The 15,245-nt window shown below is 40.5% G+C and overlaps 2 non-coding genes across 2 annotated transcripts; one reads left to right on the plus strand and one right to left on the minus strand.

The window, feature by feature from the left end:
- Nucleotides 1-5,775: 5,775 nt before the first annotated feature.
- On the plus strand, nucleotides 5,776-5,879 carry LOC132009485 (U6 spliceosomal RNA). Its single transcript, XR_009401957.1, has one exon. It is a non-coding gene; the product is annotated as a U6 spliceosomal RNA (small nuclear RNA).
- A 3,264-nt stretch (nucleotides 5,880-9,143) lies between these two features.
- Nucleotides 9,144-9,207, minus strand: LOC132009519 (small nucleolar RNA SNORD45). Its single transcript, XR_009401985.1, has one exon. It is a non-coding gene; the product is annotated as a small nucleolar RNA SNORD45 (small nucleolar RNA).
- Between the last annotated feature and the right edge of the window lie 6,038 nt (nucleotides 9,208-15,245).

Raw genomic sequence — 15,245 nt, forward strand, 5'->3', positions numbered from 1 at the left:
ATACATCAGGCATTCCTATTAGTGCCCCCAGAGACATCATTGTAGAGGCTGCAGCACCTTCCTCTCATGCTTGCTGGGACTCTGGACCAGCATGATGGCCAGGGCTCTCAGTGCAAGATCCTCAGCTCTATTCTGTAAGCCATTGTTAGACACAGAAAATCCAACTTGCAATTTTTCAACTTTATGACAGTGTGAAAGTGATACACATTCAATAGAAACTTGCACTTCAAGGGCACCTGGGTGGCTCAGTTGGTTAAGCAATCGAATCTTGGTTTCAGCTCAGGTTGTGATCTCAGGGTTGTGAGATCGAGCCCTACATGGGGCTCTGCGCTTTGTGTGGAGTCATTTGGGATTCTCCCTCCGTCTCCCAGTGCCGCTCCCCTTCTTCTGTCTTTAAAATAAATAAACAAATCTTAAACAAAACAAAACAAAACAAAAAACAACCAAAACCCTGTACTTTGAATTTTGAATTTCGATCTTTTCCTGGGCTAGCAACATGTGGTATGCTACTCTCTCATGATGCTGGGCTGTGGCAGCAAGCTGTAGCTCCCAGTCAGCCACGTGCCCATGAGGGTGAACAACCAATACATTTAGAGCCATTGCTTTTCAGTACAGGATACAATGACATATTCAATACTTTAGTATGAAATAAGCTTTGTGTTAGATGATTTTGCCCAACTGAGGCTAATGTAAGTGTTCTGAGACTATTTCAGGTAGACTAGGCTAAGCTATGCTGTTTGGTAGGTTATTTTGCAACATTATTAAAATATTTTCAATTTTTGATGGGTTTATTGAAAAATGACCCCATCATGAGTCATGGAAGATCTGTACTAAGACTTCCTGGAAACAGAGGCTCTCCTAGGCCTTAAGTCTAAACCTGCAAGACTCATCTGGCCAGTATGCCTTGGATCATGGGTACAGCATCCTGCTCACTCAGCATGGCTACTGAGGCCTTGCTAGAGGATAGAGCCACACTTGGGCCCTCTGGCATCTCGCCTGCCTTCTCCGTTCTCAGTCCCTTGCCATATGCCACGGTGGGAAGGAGGGACTTGTAAGTGCATGGTATAAGATAGTGGGTTTTTGTCCCTCCCCCCCCCTTTTTTTTTTAAGATTTTATTATTTGCCAGAGAAAGAGATCACAAGGAAGCAGAGAGGCAGGCGGGGTTGGGGGGTGGGTGGGAAGCAGGCTCCCCGCTGAGCAGAGCCCAACTCGAGCGAGCTCGATCCCAGGACTGTGAGATCATGACCTGAGTTAAAGGCAGAGGCTTAATCCATTGAGCCACCCAGGAGCCCCTGTCCCTCTTTTTTCTATAGTTATCTATGCATTAGTTTGCTTGGGTTACTGTAACAAAATACTGTAGACTGGGTGGCTGAAATAACAAAAGCTTATTTTTCTCACAGTTCTTTATTTTCTCACATAATTCTGTCCACAACAGTCTAACATTTTGTCACTCCCCATTTTTCACAGGGAACATGAGGGTATCTATGATAAATCCTGTGAAATTATAAATAAAACCTTTTATAAGAATAAAAAAGTACACTACTGGTTCTGCAAAATCTACCATAAATATAATCTATCACATTTGGCTTTAGATTGAAGAAGTAGTAAATGCTTAAAAAAAAAAAAAAAGAAAAGAAAAGAAACCTAGTCTATGTAGGTGGACATTAAATATGTCTAGATATATTTAAGGATTAAAAAACCCCATGTACAGAACACTACACATAGCATGTTCATGTAAAAATAAACAAAAAAATTCTTCTCTTTCATATGTGGATATAAATGGATGTTCCTGCAAAGATATAGGACAAACAAGAATGGTAATATTTGAGAGGTGCCAGGAGCCCTGGTGGCCTAGGATAAGAGAGCAATTTGTTTCTTTAGTGTACTCAACAAGTAAATTTTTTACTGAATTCATCTATATTTTTCATTTTAATAAGTTCATAACAAATAAACCTATATGGTGGTCATTGGAAAATTACTAGCTTTTGTTTTGCTGCTTAAAGAAAAACCTTTCTTATTGCTTGAGTAGACAGTCATCTTCATTGAAGAAGTCCACGAAACATATAGCTTACATCTCTCCCATTCTCTGAACTGTTCTCACAAGGTGGGGACTCCAGATGGGATCTTTGCATTCCAGACTTCCGGTTTAGTTCCTTACATGCAGCGAGAGCTCATAAAAAGTCTCATGCATGAGTTATTAAATGAGATGCCTAACTGGGATTTATGAGACCAAGGTTAGATATGCAGATCTGTCAGTTTTCAGTCTTTGTGTGAATCAAGTCACCAGGAGCAATGGGTAGAACATATCAAGAGTTTTCTGTCTGTCCAAACCAAAACATTTTGCTTACTATTTAGCACACAGAGAAGCCAGGATCTGCTGCCATTTCCACACTGCTCTCTTGCCTATGAAAGCAGTGTGATAGAGGGTCTAGCTATCCAGGGGGCCCTGTTATGCCTGGAAGCCTGGAGATGAGGAACCAAAGAGGTCAACTGAGAAAAGAGCCGGAAGAGAAACTTGGGAATCACCCACTTCAGAAAAGTAATCTGTGTAACAGACTGAGAAGGTGCAGTCTGAGACCAAATTGCAGGATACAAGATCAGGGCTCAAATGCTTAGAAATCAGTTGTAGTTCTATACACTAGCAATGAACAATTCTACAGAGAAATTAAAGAAATAATTCCAGTTACAGTAGCCTTAGAAAGAATAGGGGCACCTGGGTGGCTCAGTCCATTATGCTTCCAATTCTTGGTTTCAGCTCAGGTCATGGTCTCATGGGTGGTGAAATGGATCCCTGTGTCAGGCTTCCTGCTCAGCTTGGACGTCTGCTTGGGGATTCTCTTCCTCTGCCCCTCCTCCCACTTGCATGTGTGTGCTCTCTTTCTTTTTCTCAACTAAATAAATAAATCTTTAAAAAAATAATAAAACACTCAGGGATAATTTTAGCCAAGGAGATTCAAAATTTATACAGTGAAAGTTATAAAATACTGCTGAAAGAAATGACCAAAGACTGAAATAAATGGAAGTATATCTGATGTTCAGGATGGGAAGCCTGAATGTTGTTAAGATAGTAATACTGTCCAAAGCAATATATGGATTCAATGCAATCCTTGTCAAAACCCCAATGGCTTTTAACTGAAATGGAAAATCTTACACTTTATATGGTATTGCCAGAGCCCCCTAATATATTGCCAAAATGATATTGAAAAAGAACAAAATAGAAAGCAAAATACAAGATAAAGATGTTGTTTGTCAAATTTGACCAGGCTATGCTTCTCTAATATGTAAACCCTGACCTCTCAATGACATAGCACCACAAAGTTTATGTCTGGTTCTTATGATGTCCAGGACTGAAACTGTGGCTCCACTGAGTGAGTCCAAGATCCATACCCTCTGACCTTGGTTTTTTTTTTTTTTTAAGTTTATTTATTTATTTGACAGACAGAGAGTACAAGTAGACAGAGATGCAGGCAGAGGGAGAGGGAGAAGCAGGCTCTCTGCTGAGCAGGGAGCCTGATGTGGGGCTTGATCCCAGAATCCTGGGATCATGACCTGAGTCGGAGGCAGGCAGTCAACCAACTGCATCACCCAGGCACCCTTATGCTCTGACTTGTGGCAGCACCATTGGAGAGTTGTCTTAGAGAGGTCAAGAGAGCACTATGACCTGTTTCCAAGGAGGATGATGACTTGCTCCCAAGATTACAGCATGGAAAAGTAAGGGAGGAGATATAACTATACAGAGTAGAGAAGCTTACAAACACTAGGAAGATGATCAAGGTTCCCATCATCAGCGATGTGCCATGTTGATACCAAGTACCCTTGATATGATGTGATAAGAATGGCATGTCAGCCCTATGGTCTTCCCTAAATCCACTGCTCTAGTCCAACTATAAGAATAGAAAATGAACTGAAACTGAGGTACATTTCCCCCAAATACCTGATACAATATTCCTCAAAACTCTCCAAGAAAGTCTAAGAAGCTCACAGACCAGAGGAACCTAAGGTTACAGATGATTAAATAATGTGGTATCAGAGATGGGATCCTGGAACAGAAAAAGGGCAGCAGGGAAAAACTCATAAAAATCTGCATAAAATGTGAAGTTTAATTAATAATGTATCAATAGTGGTTCATTTATTGTGACAAAGGTACTAGAGTAATGTAGGGAAACTGAGTATGGAGTACATGAGTACTCTCTGTAGTATCCGTGCAACCTTGCTTAACATCTAAAATTATGCAAAAACAAAAAAATTACTTAAATATATGAAGGAGAGAGCATTGTGATGGCCTGTGGCTCTTCATACCAGGCAGAAAGTAGCACTCATCATGTCTGCACTTACTTTGTTGATTAGAACTAGTAACACAGCCCCACTTATTTGCAAAGCAATTGGGATCACTGGGAGTCATCTTGGAGGTAGGCTATCACACCCTGTGGAAGAAAAAGAGAAAGAAAAAGGAAAGGAACTGGGACGCCTGGGTGGCTCAGTTGGTTAAGCAGCTGCCTTCGGCTCAGGTCATGATCCCAGCGTCCTGGGATCGAGTCCCGCATCGGGCTCCTTGCTCCACGGGGAGCCTGCTTCTCCCTCTGACTCTGTCTTCCACTCTGTCTGCCTGTGCTCGCTTTCGCTCGCGCTCTATCTCTGACAAATAAATAAATAAAATCTTTAAAAAAAAAAAAAAGAAAAAGAAAAAGGAAAGGAAGGAAGCAAATAGTCTGTGGGGAGTTCCTCATATGAAGTGCACTCAGTCTGGCCAGATTGGGGATGGGTGGCAGAAAACTAACAAACCAACCAAACACCCTGGTCTCTTAAGAATGCAAAGACATCCAGTCCACAGGACAACTCTGCGCCTCAAACCCCCTCCAGCTCCTACTGCCTCAGGTGCTACAGGGGGCATCAGCTCTTAAGAGTCTGGAAGGCAAGGGGTGGCCAGCCAAGTTGTGATTGGCAATGGTCATCGGGGGCTTCCGGGCCTCGGCTCCCAGTGTGACAGGAGGAGGAGGTCAATCTTGGTTTTGGAGACCACCAGCAAGACAAGGTGCCAGAAAGAGGGAAAGACATCATGTGTGAACAGAGAAGCTGTCCTCTTCTCCCAAGACCCAGCGCCCAGGGACCTGGCTGTGTAAGGTCTGCTGAGTGAGCACGGGGTTCCCTGAGAGGACGTGTCGGTTGTCCTGCAGAGCTCTCACTGAGATACACTACCCTCGCTGTTCCTGTTTCCTTACAGACCTAATGATGACTGTCCTGTCCAACCGCTGTCGCTCTTGCATCCATCAGTTATAGAAACTAAATCCTTCCTCTTCCTGGCTTATCTGCCCCTCACTCTGCCAACCCAGGGAGCAGCCAAGCAAGTGCAAATCAGAAGTAGCACAAGGAAAAGACAGGAAGAGAGATACTATCAGGTTCCCACCCCTTTTTTTGTGAAGGACCTAAAGCATTTATGTCTGCACTGTAGTCTCCCACTGGGCTCACATGTTCCATAGAACAAGATGCCTCAAAGAAAAAGCAATAGCCATGTAAAGGAGAAAAACTTTATAGCTAGAGAAGATAGCTGAGTAGTAGAGGGAGAGATTAGATTCTGGTTTTGAGCAATGGATGCTCTTATCAGAAAGTAACTAGCTACAGCCTAGAAAGCCTTAAAGTACAAAGAATAAGATACTAGACACAAATTAATTGATAACAAAACTTTCAGACCATGCTTTCATACTCACATCTCTAATATATTGAGATAGAAGATTTGCAATTACTAATTAATTAATATTGAAAGTATTCACAACAGGGTGCACATTTTGGCAGCACATACACTAAAACTAGGAGGATATGGAGATTAGCATGGCCCCCATGCAAGGATGACAGGTAAATTCATGAAGCGTTCTATTTTCGGTGTAGTTCCCCAGCATCCTGCCCGTCTTTGAAGATTAGGACACACACACTCACACACACACATTCACAACAGATATTAAATGATACAAATTCCAGGGTTTTTTCATTTTAATTAAAGAATGATGATTACAGACTTTCATCACAACATATGGCTCAGAAAACATTATCAATTTAAGATAAATCTGATTCTAGATCCTATAACAGTACAATCTGATCTTACCATTTTTAAGGAGAGAGGAGACATTGGGATTTCAAAAGACACTACAGAATTACAGTCCAAAATAGATCCTGTCACGATGGCATTACTAGGTGGAAGAGACGAAAGACAAAACCAAACAGGATATAGATGTTGCTAAGAATCCCAGGAAAAGAGGAAGATGCCATTGTGACAGGATTCAGGCTATAGAATTCAGTTACAGAACTGGGATAGCTTTGCTGCAGGGCTTCCAGTAGTTACAGGAGCAATTCTTTTTCCACAAAAGTAAAATTCAGTAGGACTGGCATTCTTCTGAACTATGAAATTTGCACAGTTTAATTTTATAATTTGAATGCCTAGTCTTATATCTATTCAAGTGATATTTTACCAAAATACACCTTATGTCATACTGGGTATGATTCCTAATCTCTTACAATCTGTATAAGTAATAGATTATGAACAATGAACTATTTAAAAACTATTGTGCATTCTGCTTTATTTTCTTATTTTACATATATAGGAGAGTAAGTACATGTAGTATAACTCAACCAGTGTGCAGTCTTTAAAATTCTGAATTCTGTGTTTACCACTTGTAAGTGGAAGAAAGATTTTTGTGTGTGTGATTTTTTTAAAGTGACATCTTTAAGGTGTAGAAAGAAAAAAGCGTGTGAACTCGTAGTTTTATACTTAATGAAAATACTCCTCAAAAGTGATAATGAAATGCCTACAAAAGTAAAACTGAGGGAATTCATTGCTATTCTTATACTACAAGGAATGGTAATCAAAGTTCTTCAGAACAAGCCAGAAATGTGTATTTATACAAAGAAACGAAGTACATCAAAAATGGAATCAATGAAGGTATTAGCTCTAAAAGATGACTGCTGCTTACAGCAATAATACTAACAAATGTATTAGTCTGTTTCTAGCATATATGTATGACCCTAAAAGCATAAAGGATTAACGAGAGAAGTTGATAATATACTTTTATAGGGGCTATCCCTTTCCCTTCCTGAAAAGGAAATGTTAATATTATTTGAAGATGACCTCAGATTATTTTATTTATTTAAAAAATTTTAAAAAATTTTAAAGATTTTGTTTATTTATTTGATAGACAGAGATCACAAGTAGACAGAGAGAGGCAGGCAGAGAGAGAGGGAGAAGCAGGCTCCCCGCTGAGCAGAGAGCCCAATGCAGGGCTCGATCCCAGGACCCTGAGATCAAGACCTGAGCTGAAAGCAGAGGCTCTAACCCACTGAGCCACATGTACACTATAAACCACAGGGGGAACAAATCAAAAGCAAGCAGAAGAATATAATAAAAACTATTATTTTTTTAGAAATTGCAAATGAAATGTGTAAGTTCAGAAACTGAGTTCACCATTTATAAATACACTAAAACATAGTCAATGCAAATACAGATTAATAATAGGTACTTTTATTTAAAAAAAAAAAAACAAAATAACTTTTCTAAAAGGTCATGGCAAATGAGTGACTTGTTTCATCCAGAATATTTCATTGGTTGAAAGTAGGAAAATGAACCTTTTCCTTGATGTTGAAGCAAAAATTCTGAAGACAGGTCATTGTTAGAAGAATGCCAACTCCAGGATGCGGAGAAAGGGGAACCCTCCTACACTGTTGGTGGGAATGCAAGCTGGTGCAACCTCTCTGGAAAACAACATGGAGGTTCCTTAAAATGTTGAAAATAGAACTACCCTATGACCCAGCAATAGCACTACTGGGTATTTACCCTAAAGATACAAACATAGTGATCCGAAGGGGCACGTGCACCTGAATGTTTATAGTAGCAATGTCCACTATAGCCAAACTATGGAAAGAACCTAGATGCTCATCAACAGATGAATGGATCAAGAAGATGTGGTATATATACACAATGGAATACTATGCAGCCATCAAAAGAAATGAAATCTTGCCATTTGCGACAACGTGGATGGAACTAGAGCGTAACATGCTTAGCGAAATAAGTCAAGCGGAGAAAGACAACTATCGTATGATCTCCTTGATATGAGGAAGTGTTGATGCAACATGGGGGCTTAAGAGGGTAGGAGAAGAATAAATGAAACAAGATGGGATTGGGAGGGAGACAAACCATAAGTGACTCTTAATCTCACAAAGCAAACTGAGGGTTGCTGGGGGGAGGGGGGGTTGGGAGGAGGGGGGGTGGGACTATGGACATTGGGGAGGGTATGTGCTTTGGTGAGTGCTGTGAAGTGTGTAAACCTGGCGATTCACAGACCTGTACCCTTGGGGATAAAAATATATTATATGTTTATAAAAAATAAAAAATTAAAAAAAAAAAGAAGAATGCCAACTGATGCTTCCTTCTGCTGTTCTTGAATTTTTTTTTAAATTTTTAAATTTTCTTATAAACATATAATGTATTTTTATCCCCAGGGGTACAGGTCTGTGAATCGCCAGGTTTACACACTTCACAGCACTCACCAAAGCACATACCCTCCCCAATGTCCATAATCCCACTCCCTTCTCCCAAACCCCCTCCCCCCAGCAACCCTCAGTTTGTTTTGTGAGATTAAGAGTCACTTATGGTTTGCCTCCCTCCCGATCCCATCTTGCTTCATTTTTTCTTTTCCTACCCCCCAAACCCCCGACGTTACATCTCCACTTCCTCCTATCAGGGAGATCATATGATAGTTTTCTTTCTCCGCTTGACTTATTTCACTAAGCATGATACCCTCTAGTTCCATCCACCTCATCACAATGGCAAGATTTCATTTCTTTTGATGGCTGCATAGTATTCAATTGTGTATATATACCACATCTTCTTTATCCATTCATCTGTTGATGGACATCTAGGTTCTTTCCATAGTTTGGCTATTGTGGACATTGCTACTATAAACATTCGGGTGCACGTGCCCCTTCGGATCACTATGTTTGTATCTTTAGGGTAAATACCCAGTAGTGCAATTGCTAGGTAAAAGGGTAGCTCTGTTTTTAACTTTTTGAGGACCCTCCATGCTGTTTTCCAGAGCGGTTGCACCAGCTTGCATTCCCACCAACAGTGTAGGAGGGTTCCCCTTTCTCCACATCCTCACCAGCATCTTAAAGTAGTAATAATCAGCTTCGGATTCAGAATACATGCCAGATCATCATTGACCTGTTCTTGAATTTTAAAACACTCCAGTGATGGCTGAATCTTCCCTATTATATATATTTAAAAAAAAAATCTGAATGCCTAAGGCTATTCTTGTAACTGCAATATAATGATCTCCTCCCTGTTAATGAGCCATCTCTTCTAAAAAGAATTTTATACATAATTTGATCAAATTGGGGTCAGTGGGGTCAGTGCACAAATTTCAAAAGATAGCTTCCTCCTGTGGAGACAGCAGGTCCGAGGCTGGGGGTACACTCAGCAGGACTGTGAACAGGCTCCTCGTGTGTGGGCTGGACAGCATGTGTCTGGGGGCTCATGGTCACGGTTGGGGCTTCTGCGTGAGTCAATCACATAAAAGCTGAACGCAGAAGCACAGACCCAGAATGCTCTCTTAACCAAATTATTACATAACTAACATTCCAAGGCACATCTACGTTTAGTTTCATCTTCAAATACGAATAAACACTTATATTCCAGAATATTCTCTGTATTTGACATACTTTAGAGCCTGCAGTTAAAAACTGCTTAGCCAGGATTTCTTGAACTCCACCTCCTATTTACAGATTTCATTAAATAGCCACAAAAGTTGTTCTGTTGAATTAAAGTAATTTTTAACTAAAATACAGTACCTGATTTGTCGTTTTTACGTAACTGAATAAAAAGCCTATGTAATAAAATTTGTTTACATCTCCTCTGCCATTCTAGTGAAACAAATTAGTAACCCCCAACTTAAAAAAAAAACAAAACTTTACAGTTATGAATTAAACCCTAATCGTCCTCTTTCATCATGGGTAAGACAGGCTCTTCTTAAGGGGCCTGTGGGAACCCTTCAGTGATGTGGGGCCTACAGGCCTGGGAATAAGGTACCTGGGTGACTTAAGTCGGTTTAGGGCTTGCCTTTGGCTCCGGTCATGATCTCAGGGTTCTGGGATCAAGCCCCACATCAGGATATCTGCTCAGCGGGGAGTCCACTTCTCTGTCTCCCTCTGTGCTCTCTTTTAAGTAAATAAATAAAATCTTTATTTAAAAATTTTAAATTTTAAGAAGATTTTTATTTATTTATTTATTTGACACAGAGAGAGAGAGAGATCACAAGTAGGCAGAGAGGCAGGCAGAGAGAGAAGGAGAAGCAGGCTTCCTGCTGAGCAGAGAGCCCGATGCGGGGCTCCATCCCAGGACCCTGAGATCATGACTGGAGCTGAAGGCAGAGGCTTAACCCACTGAGCCACCCAGGTGCCCCAAATCTTTTTTTTTTTTTTTTTAACTATTAAAAAAATATTTTGAATAATAGATCAATAAAGCTGAAAGGGACTAATTAAAGTGAAAATTAAAAACAATGGAAGACCATCCACAAACCTAAAGCTGATTTTTTGAAAAGATAAAAATCAAGAGGCAATAAATTGGTAATGAGTACAAATACATCAACTTAGCTTGGGATTTAAAATGTATGTTCTTTCCACTACCACTGCCTTATTTTGAGTGATGGGGAAGGTTTAGAAAAGGGACAATCAGGAACAAGCAGGATGATGTCATGAAAATGGGCAAAAGAATATTATAGAGATGACTTCCTAGATGACCATGTTGGTGGAGGAATATTAAGGAACCAGGAACTGGCAGGGACAGAGCAGGGCAGGGATGCTGGGAGTACACTACTGATTTTTCTTTTTCTTTTTTTTTAAAGATTTTATTTATTTGACAGACAGAGATCACAAGTAGGCAGAGAGGCAGGCAGAGAGAGAGAGAGAGAGAGAGAGAGAATCAGGCTTCCTGTGGAGCAGAGAGCCCGATGCAGGGCTCGATCCCAGGACCCTGAGATCATGACCCGAGCCGAAGGCAGCAGCCCAAACCACTGAGCCACCCAGGCGCCCCTGATTTTTCAATCAATAAATTCTTTTCTCACAGAAATGATTCTATGCTTTTGAATTGGAGCTGGCTTTCTTGGTTAAGGAAGCAGTGAGCTGCGCTTTCGAGAAGGGTAAAGGGGGAAAGACTGAGCTGTGACTGGCTGCGGGGTATGGGACTCCCGCGATTGCTCATTGCAATTATTGTTAATGGCAAAGACTTAATGGTATGTCAAAAGCGGCCATTTGAGAGGTGTACCACTGAAACGCAAAGCAAGACAGTTTTGGGTTTTTGTCTTTTCTGCTTGGAATGAAACATCAATGCTTTATTCATAATGAAGAATTTACTCACTAAAGCTAGAATGAGACTACTACTAACCACCTCCACCACTGGTCCAAGCACCATTTCTTCTTTCCTGGATTATCCCAACAACCTCCTCATTTCTCTTCTTGGTTCTAAACTTGCTCCCTCCAAGCTATCCTCAACACAGCAGCCGAGTGATTCTTAAAACATAAATGTGCCGCTTTTCTGCTCAAAACCAACCATTGACTTCCTATCTCATTTAGTGGCCTTAGAATCATGTTCCACACAACATACTATTCAGGCCCATGCTGCTTCTTGATCTTATTTCTTATTATTCTCCCACGTATTTACTGTGCTCTAGTCATCCTGAATTCCTCGCTATTCCTACAGGCCAGTTACAATCTCTCCTAAAGGATTTGCACCGGCTATTCCTTCTGCTCTCTGTCAAATAAACAAATAAAATCTTTAAAATAAAATAAAATGCTCCACAGAAACGATGTGCTAAAGTATGACTTTTAATCAATACTGTATACATAGTTAGTCTGTTTCTCTAACCAGGAATTCACATCCAAGGATGGTCAGGTGGCGTTCTAATGGCAAACTCAAGCTCCAAGTGCTACCATATTGCTACATTTTATCTTAGTCCTTTTTTTGTTGTTGTAGGTTTCAGCATTTTATTTTTTTTAAAAGATTTTACTTACTTATTTGAGAGAGAGAGAGAGCATAAGCAGAGAGATCAGCAGAGGGAGAAGGAGAAGCAGACTCCCCTCTGAGCAGGGAGCTCAACGAAGGAGGGCTCAATCCCAGGACCCCGGGACCCAAGGCAGATGTTTAACTGACTGAGCCACCCAGGCGCCCTCTAGAACACATTTGAGATAGTCATTTACTTAGCAGGCGGACTCTGCACATTCATATAGCCTTGTTGGTAAACCAGTGTTCCCAGCATTCTGTTTAGGTGTTCTGATCTTGCACCAATGGTTCACCTGAAGCAAACACAATTCCATAAAGCCAGAATTCATCTAACATTATACTTACTGTGAGGTCACCAGTGTCCTTAGAATCAATGGCCAGACAGTTTGGGAATTCCAGGCTCATTTTTCATTGGGTATAGACTACAGTGTTCCCTAGCATTATTGTCCTATCCATGCAAGAGTGTGAATAACTCCAATCTTTCAGTCAAATCATATATGTCCAATACCACTAATTTCATCAAACTCACCCCATTTTTTATGTCCATTATAACCCATTAGTTTAATTATAGCTTTTATAGCTTCAGAATATATGAGAGATGAAGATACCTGAAGCAAATATATATCTATATCTATATATCTATATCTATATCTGAAGCAATGTTGCAGCACTTGGAGCTTGAGTTTGCTCTTGGAATGCCACCTGACCATCCTTGAATGTGAATTCTTGATTAGAGAAACTAACTCTGTATGCAGTATTGTCATGCTTTAGCACATTGTTTCTGTTGATGCATTTTATTTTATTTTAAGGAGGGAGAGAGAGAGAACCAGAGAGCACAATCAGGGGAAATGGCAGAGGGAGAGGGAGAAACAGGCTCTACTGAGTAGGGAGCCTGATGTGGGGCTCAATCCCAGGACCCTGGGATCATCCCCTGAGCTGAAGGCAGATGCTTAACCGACTGAGCCACCCAGGCACCCTGTTAATGCATTTTCAAACACATGTCAGACATTCTAACAGTATATGTCACAACAAAAAATGCTAGAAATATGTAACAATAAATTATTTCAAAACCAGAAACTGAGAAACTTTGTTAAATACCAGGCTAGACTAAACATACTTTCATACTTGAAAATCTCGAAAAGTGGTGCCTGGCTGGCTCACTTGGTGGAGAATGCAACTCTTGATCTTGAAGTTGTGAGTTTTTAAGCCCTATGTTGGGTATAGAGATTACTTAAAAATGAAATATTTATTAAAAAAACATTTATTTATTTGACACAGACAGAGAGAGCACAAACAGGGGGAGTGTCAGGCAGAGGAAGAGAGAGAAGCAGGCTCCCCGAGGAGCAAGGAGCCCAATGTGGGACTCAATCCCAGGACCCTGGGATCATGACCTGAGCCGAAGGTAGATGCCCAACCTACTGAGCCACCCAGGTGCCTCTAAAATAAAATCCTTTTTAAAGTCTCAAAAAATTTATTTCCCATGGACCACTATTAGGAAGCTACTGAAGGGCCTTGTCAATGAAAAACAACCTTCAAATGGAAAACTATACGGGAAACATAAAAATCAACTCAAGAGATGCCAAGGGCATTCCCAAGATGTTATATGAGCAGCTGGCTTCGTGAACCAGTCTGCATTAGAAGTCACAGGGCTCCTTGAGAGTAGTTGGCACAATCAAAGTGGTAGAAAGCTAAGGATGTTAAAATTGAGAAATTTGGAGAACTGTAGGGACAGTTTGGGGATGAACTAAGGATAAGGACATGGGAAACAAAGGCAATGAGAAATAGAACTGTTTTAACTATGACAAAGCAAAGTTGTAGAGAAACAAAATATTATTTCATAATATATGGCTAAGAGGTAAATGGCACTAACATAGTCAAAATATTGTAAACATCAGAAAACATTCTGTAGAAAATGAAGAATGCTATTAGGAGAGGACCAAAGAGTGACAACTGCTCTAAATTCTCATCTTCCAAAGTAAGACATTAAATGATAATATCAAAAACTGAAAAATACATAAGTACTATTGTTAGCCTGTTATTTAGTGATTATAAACACCCTAAGAACAAGAGTTGAGAAGTGGTGGCCTCTGAGAAGCTGGCAATAGTGGCTGTAAAATAATCTTGTAAGCAATACGAATAATTGAAACATTAAAACTAGATTTAAAAATAAAGATGAGTCAAATCCCTTCTGTAAAGGAAATCAGATGAGCTCTTTTTTTATATTAAGATTATTTATTTATTTATTTTACAGAAAGAGACACACACACACAGCAAGAGAGGGAACACAACCTGAGCCCAAGGCAGATGCTTAATGACTAAGGCATTCAGGCGCCCCCAGGTGAGCTATTCAAGTACAAAATGATTCGCTTGGAGAACCTAGGTGGCGCAGCCCTTAAACGTCTGCCTTTGGCTCACGTCATGATCCCAGGGGCGAGGGAGTGAGCCCTACATTGGGCTCCCTTCTCAGCAGGAAGCCTGCTTCTCCCTATCCTACTAACCCTGCTAGTGTTCCCTTTCTCGCTCTGTCAAATAAATAAAATGCTTAGCTGAGCTGAGCTTGATAGGAGGAAGGGGAGACTACGCCTGTAGTCTTGGTATTACTGAGGGTGGCAGCTGGGAACATTGTCTTTAATCAACCCTATAATGCAGATTGTTTTTCTGTTTTAAAGATAAGGAAACTGGTTCTAAAAACCTAACAAGTTTGAAGAACTTCAAAGCCCTTTTGGTGTATCTAGTATATGTGCTTCCTCCAGAGACCACGTAACTCTTCAGTGCAATCTCCAGTCCATGAAACACACTCGTCAGGTCAGTCACAAAATTTAATGGCTTCTTGAGATATGAAGTCAGTGCAGGTCTCTCGTTTACTCAAGGTCTCATTTATTCCTACCTGAACCATCTCACAGGGAACCCAAAAGTGTTCTTGGGCTACTATGTGAACTAGAAGGGTTTTCATGGAAATGAAGCTACAGATGCAAACTTGCTTAATATTCAATATTCTGCTGAGTAATCTTGATGTCAGGAATACCCCATGAAAGTCATGTGAGATAGAATGTTTAGTTTTCTCTAAGGCATCCCACTGGTGGGTGTTGTAGTAGCTTTAGAGACTTAAAAAAGAGATGTAAAGACATACATGGATTAGGCAATTCAATAAACGTGTCAGTTTTCTCAAACTTGATTTATAGCTTCAATACAATTTCAAACAAATCA

The sequence above is a fragment of the Mustela nigripes genome, chromosome 1, assembly GCF_022355385.1.
Source record: "Mustela nigripes isolate SB6536 chromosome 1, MUSNIG.SB6536, whole genome shotgun sequence".
In the NCBI taxonomy this organism is placed as follows: Eukaryota; Metazoa; Chordata; class Mammalia; order Carnivora; family Mustelidae; genus Mustela; species Mustela nigripes.